The sequence below is a fragment of the Lolium perenne genome, chromosome 7 (assembly GCF_019359855.2).
Source record: "Lolium perenne isolate Kyuss_39 chromosome 7, Kyuss_2.0, whole genome shotgun sequence".
In the NCBI taxonomy this organism is placed as follows: Eukaryota; Viridiplantae; Streptophyta; class Magnoliopsida; order Poales; family Poaceae; genus Lolium; species Lolium perenne.
In genome coordinates this window covers 192,233,517-192,244,581 of record NC_067250.2, presented here as the reverse complement: position 1 = coordinate 192,244,581, position 11,065 = coordinate 192,233,517, and the positions used below count along the sequence as shown (strand labels likewise).

At 46.6% G+C, this 11,065-nt stretch overlaps 1 long non-coding RNA gene across 1 annotated transcript in view; it reads left to right on the top strand.

Annotated features, from left to right (window-relative positions):
- The first annotated feature begins 7,134 nt into the window (after positions 1–7,134).
- LOC139834144 (uncharacterized) overlaps positions 7,135–11,065 on the top strand; it is a 56,026-nt gene continuing 52,095 nt past the window's right edge. Inside the window, exon 1 of the long non-coding RNA XR_011749542.1 lies at positions 7,135–7,309. This is a non-coding gene — a long non-coding RNA (uncharacterized lncRNA). The remainder of the gene's footprint in view (positions 7,310–11,065) is intronic.

Here is an 11,065-nt window from a genome sequence, read left to right as displayed (position 1 = left end):
TACTAGCTATCAGCCAAGTTGTAAATGTGCATTGGTGTTCTCCAGTGTATATTACTCTTGTGGTTCGTCAAGACATTCCACTTCAGTATGTCAGGAGAAACAAACTCCAGTACCTCGTCTATTTCTAAGACTTGGTCAAAGTTTTGTAATCCGCAGATTAAGAAGTCTCGTTAGCTTCTGTTCTATTCTACCTTGGAGTATCACCCTCTTTTATATCAAGAGATCGTGTTGTATCATGGCCTTATTGATGAAGTGATGCTCTTACATATCTTTACTTACCCTTCCTCTGAGCTGTCCGTGCTTGGGAACGTTGGGGTGTACCTATTGATGTGGCTATCTAAGATTCTTAGCAATTCTTATTGCTTTGAAATCCAAGGACGGTTGCGTCATTCTTAGCATGATTGGTTCGCCAATTAAAGCGAAGTTTGATTGTGTTGCCAAGTCCATTGTTCATGCACACCTTCTCTGGTCAAAGAGTTAGGTTCGTGCCGAAGCCCTCAAGACCATATCGTTTGCTTTGTAAAGCACCCCTCTCGAACTCAGTGATATACCGGTGGTTCGTGATATTCTAGTTGTCTTTCTAGAAGTATTACCATGTTGTCACATGACCGTGTTGTCGAGTTCATGAGTATGCTGGTTCTTTGAACTGGTCATTCTCCAAGTGACGATGATGGATAACCCTGAACTAGCTGGTTGAGCTTAAACAACAACTTGGAGAGTTGAAAGACAAAAGCTCTATCCGACTTTGTTCCTTCTTAAAGGGATATCTAGTTTTGTTCGTGCTGAAGTACGATAGTATCCTCCCCATGGATTTGCTGTCTTCCTTAACCTATGATTTGAGTTTGGGCTATCGTCAAATCAAACTTAGTTCCAAGGACTATCTTGATGATGTTTATACTCATGGTGGCTCGTCTGAGTATACCTTCATATCCTTTGGTCTGATCAATATTTCTGCCGAGTCTATATAGAATATGAGTCCGTCATTGGAGTATCTTGATAAGTTTGTTATTGAGCCCATCAATGACATTCTTATTTCCTCCAAGTTTAAAAGATTCATAATGGACAAGTGGCAGTAATGTTGGAAAGTTTTGAGAACCATCTTTGTGTTATCATGAAGTATGTGTTCTGGATGTTGGAAGTGACCTTCTCTGGTTCACGTGCATTTGCTGAAAGATGTCGCCGTGGATCTGAGTTGAGTCCCTTTGTTTTCCTCGGGAATCATTGCAAGTCGGTCATGATGTGTGAAGTATTCTAGAGATGGAAGGTTGTTACCTCCATTCCTTGAAATGTTCCTCTATGCACCCTAAGCCATTGACTGGTTTGATCAAGAAATAGAAGAAGCTTAAGAACTTCAAAATCTTCTTTGATGTCCCCACACGGACTCACTTGTGTTACATTGCAAGTTCATGTGCACGCAATTGTCTTTCACAATCGCAACCACATGTATTACGCAATCTAGCTCAATCCTTTGGATCTTGACATTGTGGTCCATGTCTTGAGAATCTAGCAACTTTACCTTGGGGGTAACTGTTGCAAATCTTACATTCAAACATTCTGAGTCCGAAAGTATCTTTACACCTAACCTAAGCTGAATCTCAAGCGGCAATGATGGTTGGTGTTTCTCAAGGATTTTTGGGATAGGTCTCTTTGTAACTCCGACAAGATTGATGTCGTGGTTAACACAATTAGTCGGAAGGCCTAATGCCATAATCTCTTGAATCATCAAGAATAACCATTCTCCATAAGGATCTTGTATGACTTATTCTAGGAGTTGCCCTTATGATGCTTTTCAAATCCTGAAGTCTTGACCTCCGCTTGATGACCTATTGAAGGCTAGTCAATAGCCTAATATTGGTGTCTAGAACATCAAGGAGAACATCATAAGCAGTGTTGCTAAGTGTCTCTCGGTCAATCCCTCGAAATCATTCTCCGGTGACAACAACTTCGTTCGGAGAAATTTCACTCACCGCTGATCCTTGGCACTTCTCTAGCCAGTACCCTTCCCTTTCCGTTGGTCATTACCTGAAATTCTAATCAATTCACACGTTGTGTGAATTCGTCAGTCATCTAGGCCATAGCCTTTTGAGTAGACAACAATCATTTCATGTACCCTTGCCAGAAAAGTGACTATGATTTTGAAATCCAAAGTTTCTCTCGTTGGGTAACCACTTGTACTTCTACGAGTCACCCTCTAAGAGTGCCTCGTCATGGTATCAAAGGCAGTTTAACTTCTCGCTACCTTGTCCCTTCGTAATCTTGTCAAGCGTGGAGCAATTGCCTACCAAAATTTGAAACTTCTTTTGTCTCCTCCGTTACCTTGACGTGTTTCATGTTTGTTATCTCAAAAGTTGTTTTTCAACACTCCTCCCATGAGTTAACCATGAGATACTCGATCTTGTGAAGATCCATCATTCCAGAGTTATTCCCTCTTTCCTTTAGGTGCAGTTGAGCAACAACCTCAAGGGAAGAAAATGAAGCGCTTCATTCAGGGTGTAGTGGATCAAATTCATTCATGGTGTTGTGGATCAACTTCTTCAACAAAGAATACCATCGTGGTATCGACAAGCTCGTTGAAGACCATCGTAGTCCTTGCTACCTTCTCTTTTCCTACCTTAGGAATCTCGGGGACGAGATTCTTGTGAGGGGGGTAGAGTTGTAACATCCCATGTTTGTTAATCCAATAATGTTGCTAAGTTGTTCATAAGCATGCATGCATCTGCATTTGATTTGTGAAATTTTTGCACCAAAATGGTTTGAAACAAAGTTGTAAATGTTGTATTTTGCTCTAACAAAATTTTGTGCAAAAACTCCCTTGAAATTTGGGTCAAAATGCCCCAAATATCCCCAAATCCTGCCCTGTTTTTATTTTCCAGAAAAATCCTCAAACCCTGGGGGGGTTTTCACAAAATCCCCCTTTGTCTTCTACCTCGAGCAGGTGCGTGGCAGCTCCTGTGAGCTCGCCACGGCCACCTCCTGCTTGTCGCCGCCCCTGGACGAGGAGACGTCCTGGAGGCCCCCCTCGCCCTCTCTCCTCTCATCCTCATCCTCTCCCCACCCCCGGCGCTCTCTCCTCTCTCTTTCTGTGCGCGCCGGACCCGAAACCCTAGCGCTGGCCTCCGCCGCTCGCCGCCGTTTGGCGCCTCCCCGCGCCAAGCCACCACCGCCAATAGCTCCACCTCGGCGCCGTCTACCTCCTCCACCAAGCCACGCCCGCCGAGGAGCTCCCTACCGGCCGAATCGGCCGGAGCCCGTGCCGCCAGTCGCCGCCGTTCGTCGGCGATTCAGGCCATCTCCGGCGACCCCGTCCAGCCTCCCGTGCTCGCGGTGAGATTCTGAGCGCCATGGTGCCCCTCCCCTCGCCGATTTCTCGCCGTAGCGCTCCGGCCACGTGCGCCTGCCCCGGCCTCCGCGCGAGCTCGTCGGAGCTGCTCCTTCGGCGACCATTGGAGGGCGGCGCCGCCCTCTTCTGGTTCCCGGGGACGCTGCGCGTCGAACGCGCCCCTCCGCGCGGCCCCTGACGCCCTGCATCGCCCAGGCCGTGCCCGACCTGGCCGGCCATGGCCAGCCGACGTCGTGCGACGTCATTATGACGTCACCCGGCCTTTTCTTTTTCTGTAATTTCATTTTCTGTTTTATTTAATTATATGACAGGTGGGGTCTGCCTGTCAGGATTTTAATCATTTCTAAAATATTAAAATGCTGACAGTGGGTCCAACTTGTCATACTTTTATTATTTTCCAGAAATTTCAGAAAATAGTTAAATCTTGTTTATTTCATAACTAATTCATATTAATTCAGAAAAAGATGTATAATATATCAAAATGTTCAGAAAAACATTCTCTACAAGTTTAGGAGTAATTCATACATCATTGCAACAATTAAAATTGCATAAGTAGTGGAACCCTAGAAACACCTCTCATAGGTCGGGGTCCGATGCCGGAACCCCTTTAACCTGACGATGCACCTAGGGTCTATTCAATTCCATTAATATGACATATCATCATCCTTGTATGTGCATTGCATCGATGCCATGTGTTGATTGTTGTTTTACCCTTTCCGGTATTTGCTTCTTCGCGATCGATATAGCACGAGTCCGAGACGATGAAGATCGACAACACCGAAGGTCAATAATTGTCCACCGACGACAAGTCAAGCATGCATCGAAGATCCACATTGGTTTGTCAGGGACAAAGGCAAGCCCTAGCCTGGTTCATATATGATTTTGAAATGCTTTTACTCTAGTTCCTACATATTGCATACGATTCAACTGTCTTTTACCGATAGGTAGAGTTACCCTATCTATTGCATGTTCCATCCTTGTAGCCTCAAATACCCTGATCCACTGCTCCTAGCATAACTAGGTTTGGCATGTGTGCTTCGCTAGAGCCTTTATATCTTTATGCTTAGCCATGCTTAGTTTGTTACGCTGCAACTCCGGTCTTCGGACTGGAGCCATACAATGAAATGAATCTAGCATGACAGGTTGACGTGGTAAGTATAGAGATGATGATAAACATGATTAAAGGCTCAGACGAGAGGCCACATTGGGATGTGGTGGGTTGTTTCGTTTCTGCCGACCCTAGGAACCGAGTTCTCGCCTCTTGAACCAAGACCGAGCGTACAACCACACGAGGCCCTATTATGGTACCCTCTCGACTCACTAACTTGCCTAGTAGATTCCATGAGTCACATAGTTTGCGCGTTACCTGGTCATATGCATTGCATTTTGCTTGGGGGTTAAAGGTACATAACAGGCAGGTAAGCGTGGTCGTGGTGGCTGGGGGTTGCGGCCTCTGGGGAAACCCACCTCGGCTCACATCGTTAAGGACCGACTTCGGGACTTGACCCGTTACGGCGGAATAATCCTTAGCGCGTGACTCATGGTCTCGGCGACAGCAAGGTAAAGGTCGTGGTCAACCACCCTCTGCCGGCTTTCCAAGGAAGAGAGCTTAAACGTTGGCACTAAGAGTCGGTTGGCGCGTGTGGGTAAAGTTGTGCACCCCTGCAGGGTTATGAATCTTTTCGAAAAGCCGTGTCCACGGTTACGGATGACTTGGGAATGGGTTCTGTGATCATAGACAACTTTAACCTGATCGTAAAACTTGGCAAACAATGTGTGTTTACGGATACCTTCTCCGGGTGTTGAGGGGGTGATCCGAGGATAGTGGTTCGAGATGATGAAGATTGGTGGATACAACATGATGATCAATAGAGCTAGAGATATCGCTCTCTTATCCCCTTTCAAAGGTTCTGAGTAGTCGAGGTTCTCTTCTCTCTTATCTTACAAAGGAAAACTGGCTTTACGCAAAAGAAGATCTACCAGAAAGCCTGCATACCCGCTTTGCTAAAAGGTTGTACTAAGTCTTGCTGAGTCCCTGTACTCAGCTTTGCATGCTTTTGTTTCAGACGAAGTCGCTCCAACAGATGGTGGTTTCTAGTCGACATCGACGAGTAGCTTGGGGTTCCCAGGTGGCAGCCTGGAATCTATGGGCTGGGACGTCGCCGTTATGCTCCTGGCCTCTTAGGCCTTTTGCTATCTTGCTATGTCTAATAGCATAACTTCGCTTCCGTTGATTGATGTAATGTCAGGTCAGTGACCTCTGCTTGTAATACTTTGGTTCTTCGGTCAGTTATGAGCTTGTATTACCTTTTTGAGTCGTAGAGTCACTGTTGTGCTACCGATTCTCTCACTGTAGTCTCTCGAGCTCTAGGTTAGGCTTATGTCAGACGAAGATCTGGTATTTGTCTAACCCTGATCCCGGGGGTGCCACAAGTTGTAACATCCCATGTTTGTTAATCCAATAATGTTGCTAAGTTGTTCATAAGCATGCATGCATCTGCATTTGATTTGTGAAATTTTTGCACCAAAATGGTTTGAAACAAAGTTGTAAATGTTGTATTTTGCTCTAACAAAATTTTGTGCAAAAATTCCTTGAAATTTGGGTCAAAATGCCCCAAATATCCCCAAATCCTGCCCTGTTTTTATTTTCCAGAAACATCCTCAAACCCTGGGGGGGTTTTCACAAAATCCCCCTTTGTCTTCTACCTCGAGCAGGTGCGTGGCAGCTCCTGTGAGCTCGCCACGGCCACCTCCTGCTTGTCGCCGCCCCTGGACGAGGAGACGTCCTGGAGGCCCCCCTCGCCCTCTCTCCTCTCATCCTCATCCTCTCCCCACCCCCGGCGCTCTCTCCTCTCTCTTTACGTGCGCGCCGGACCCGAAACCCTAGCGCCGGCCTCCGCCGCTCGCCGCCGTTTGGCGCCTCCCCGCGCCAAGCCACCACCGCCAATAGCTCCGCCTCGGCGCCGTCTACCTCCTCCACCAAGCCACGCCCGCCGAGGAGCTCCCTACCGGCCGAATCGGCCGGAGCCCGTGCCGCCAGTCGCCGCCGTTCGTCGGCGATTCAGGCCATCTCCGGCGACCCCGTCCAGCCTCCCGTGCTCGCGGTGAGATTCTGAGCGCCATGGTGCCCCTCCCCTCGCCGATTTCTCGCCGTAGCGCTCCGGCCACGTGCGCTGCCGGCCTCCGCGCGAGCTCGTCGGAGCTGCTCCTCCGGCGACCATTGGAGGGCGGCGCCGCCTCTTCTCGGTTCCCGGGGACGCCGCACGTCGAACGCGCCTCCGCGCGGCCCCGACGCCACGCATCGCCCAGGCCGTGCCCGACCTGGCCGGCCATGGCCAGGCTGACGTCGTGCTGACGTCATTATGACGTCAGCCGGCCTTTTCTTTTTCTGTAATTTCATTTTCTGTTTTATTTAATTATATGACAGGTGGGGTCTGCCTGTCAGGATTTTAATCATTTCTAAAATATTAAAATGCTGACAGTGGGTCCAACTTGTCATACTTTTATTATTTTCCAGAAATTTCAGAAAATAGTTAAATCTTGTTTATTTCATAACTAATTCATATTAATTCAGAAAAAGATGTATAATATATCAAAATGTTCAGAAAAACATTCTCTACAAGTTTAGGAGTAATTCATACATCATTGCAACAATTAAAATTGCATAAGTAGTGGAACCCTAGAAACACCTCTCATAGGTCGGGGTCCGATGCCGGAACCCCTTTAACCTGACGATGCACCTAGGGTCTATTCAATTCCATTAATATGACATATCATCATCCTTGTATGCGCATTGCATCGATGCCATGTGTTGATTGTTGTTTTACCCTTTCCGGTATTTGCTTCTTCGCGATCGATATAGCACGAGTCCGAGACGATGAAGATCGACAACACCGAAGGTCAATAATTGTCCACCGACGACAAGTCAAGCATGCATCGAAGATCCACATTGGTTTGTCAGGGACAAAGGCAAGCCCTAGCCTGGTTCATATATGATTTTGAAATGCTTTTACTCTAGTTCCTACATATTGCATACGATTCAACTGTCTTTTACCGATAGGTAGAGTTACCCTATCTGTTGCATGTCCGACCTTTGTACCTCTGATACCAAAACCTGTGGCACCCCCGGGATCAGGGTTAGACAAATACCAGATCTTCGTCTGACATAAGCCTAACCTAGAGCTCGAGAGACTACAGTGAGAGAATCGGTAACACAACAGTGACTCTACGACTCAAAAAGGTAATACAAGCTCATAACTGAGCGAAGAACCAAAGTATTACAAGCAGAGGTCACTGACCTGACATTACATCAATCAACGGAAGCGAAGTTATGCTATTAGACATAGCAAGATAGCAAAAGGCCTAAGAGGCCAGGAGCATAACGGCGACGTCCCAGCCCATAGATTCCAGGCTGCCACCTGGGAACCCCAAGCTACTCGTCGATGTCGACTAGAAACCACCATCTGTTGGAGCGACTTCGTCTGAAACAAAAGCATGCAAAGCTGAGTACAGGGACTCAGCAAGACTTAGTACAACCTTTTAGCAAAGCGGGTATGCAGGCTTTCTGGTAGATCTTCTTTTGCGTAAAGCCAGTTTTCCTTTGTAAGATAAGAGAGAAGAGAACCTCGACTACTCAGAACCTTTGAAAGGGGATAAGAGAGCGATATCTCTAGCTCTATCGATCATCATGTTGTATCCACCAATCTTCATCATCTCGAACCACTATCCTCGGATCACCCCCTCAACACCCGGAGAAGGTATCCGTAAACACACATTGTTTGCCAAGTTTTACGATCAGGTTAAAGTTGTCTATGATCACAGAATCCATTCCCAAGTCGTCCGTAACCGTGGACACGGCTTTTCGAAAAGATTCATAACCCTGCAGGGGTGCACAACTTTACCCACACGCGCCAACCGACTCTTAGTGCCAACGTTTAAGCTCTCTTCCTTGGAAAGCCGGCAGAGGGTGGTTGACCACGACCTTTACCTTGCTGTCGCCGAGACCATGAGTCACGCGCTAAGGATTATTCCGCCGTAACGGGTCAAGTCCCGAAGTCGGTCCTTAACGATGTGAGCCGAGGTGGGTTTCCCCAGAGGCCGCAACCCCCAGCCACCACGACCACGCTTACCTGCCTGTTATGTACCTTTAACCCCCAAGCAAAATGCAATGCATATGACCAGGTAACGCGCAAACTATGTGACTCATGGAATCTACTAGGCAAGTTAGTGAGTCAAGAGGGTACCATAATAGGGCCTCGTGTGGTTGTACGCTCGGTCTTGGTTCAAGAGGCGAGAACTCGGTTCCTAGGGTCGGCAGAAATGAAACAACCCACCACATCCCAATATGGCCTCTCGTCTGAGCCTTTAATCATGTTTATCATCATCTCTATACTTACCACATCAACCTGTCATGCTAGATTCATTTCATTGTATGGCTCCAGTCCGAAGACCGGAGTTGCAGCGTAACAAACTAAGCATGGCTAAGCATAAAGATATAAAGGCTCTAGCGAAGCACACATGCCAAACCTAGTTATGCTAGGAGCAGTGGATCAGGGTATTTGAGGCTACAAGGATGGAACATGCAATAGATAGGGTAACTCTAAATGTAGTGAAACCCTAACCGAACCCTCTCATATGGCGGTGTCCGATGTCGGCACCCCTTTAATTTGATGATGCACCTAGGGTTTTCCGAATTACTTTAACATGACATGTCATTCATATTGTATGCGCATTGCATTATGCCATGTCGTGAATGTTTGTTTCCCTTTCCGGTATTTGGTTCTTCGCGATAGGATCTGAGCCGGAGACCGACGTCAACACTACCGAAGAACAGTACTCATCGGCTGAGGGACAAGGCAAGCCCTAACCTGGTTCATCTATGTTTTCGAAATGTTTTATCTGTGGTTCCTACATATCGCATACGATTCAACTGTCTTTTATCGATAGATAGAGTTACCCTATCTGTTGCATGTTCGACCTTTATAGCCTCGATACCCTGATCCACTGCTCCTAGCATAACTAGGTTTGGCATGTGTGCGTCGCGAGAGCCTTTATCTCTTATGCTTAGCCATGCTTAGTTTGTTACGCTACTACTCCGGTCTTCGGACTGGAGCCTTACAATGAAATGAATCTATGATCTCCACGTCCGTTCCCAAGTCGTCCATAACCGTGGACACGGCTTTTCGAAAAGATTCATAACCCTACAGGGGTGCACAACTTTACCCACACGTGCCAACCGACTCTTAATGCCAATATATTAGCTCTCTTCCGTGGAAAGCCGGCAGAGGGTGGTCGACCACGACCTTTACCTTGCTATCGCCGAGACCATGAGTCACGCGCTAAGGATTGTTCCGCCGTAACGGGTCAAGTCCCGAAGTCGGTCCTTAACGATGTGAGGCGAGGTGGGTTTCACCAGGGACTCTAACCCAAGCCACCTCGGCCACGCTTACCTACCTGTATGCTATGCACCTTTTCACAAACATTTTCAATGCATATGTCCAAATAACGCGCAAACTATGTGACTCATGGAATCTACTAGGCAAGTTAGTGAGTCGAGAGGGTACCATAATAGGGCCTCGTGTGGTTGTACGCTCGGTCTTGGTTCAAGAGGCGAGAACTCGGTTCCTAGGGTCGGCAGAAACGAAACAACCCACCACATCCCAATGTGGCCTCTCGTCTGAGCCTTTAATCATGTTTAACAACATCTCTACACTTACCACGTCAACCTGTCATGCTAGATTCATTTCATTGTATGGCTCCAGTCCGAAGACCGGAGTAGTAGCGTAACAAACTAAGCATGGCTAAGCATAAAGAGATAAAGGCTCTAGCGACGCACACATGCCCAAAACTAGTTATGCTAGGAGCAGTGGATCAGGGTATCGAGGCTACAAAGGTCGGACATGCAACAGATAGGGTAACTCTATCTATCGATAAAAGACAGTTGAATCGTATGTGATATGTAGGAACCACAGATAAAAGCATTTGAAAATCATAGATGAACCAGGTTAGGGCTTGCCTTTGTCCCTGACAAACCAATATGGATCTTCGGGGATCCCATGCTTGACTTGTTCGTCGGAGGATGAGTATTGATCTTCGGTGTTGTTGATCTTCGTCGTCTCAGACTCGTGCTCTATCGATCGCGAAGAAGCAAATACTATAAAGAGAGAAATAACATTCAACACATGGCATCGATGCAATGCGCATACAAAGATGATGATATGTCATATTAATGGAATTGAATAAACCCTAGGTGCATCGTCAATTTAAAGGGGTTCCGGCATCGGACCCCGACATATGAGAGGGGTTCTTTTAGGTTTTCGCTATATTTGCAAATTTAATTGTTGCAATGATGTATGAATTACTTCTAAACTTGTAGAGAATGTTTTTCTGAACATTTCGGTATATTATACATCTTTTTCTGAGTTAATATGAAAAAGATATGGATTATACAGATTTCTGAAATTGATAAATATTAAAAACCTGTGGCACCCCCGGGATCATGGTTAGACAAATACCAGATCTTCATCTGACATAAGCCTAACCTAGAGCTCGAGAGACTACAGTGAGAGAATCGGTAACACAACAGTGACTCTACGACTCCAAGAAGTAATACAAGCTCATAACTGAGCGAAGAATCAAAACATTACAAGCAGAGGTCACTGACCTGACATACATCAATCAACGGAAGCGAAGTTATGCTATTCTAAATAGCAAGATAGCAAAAGG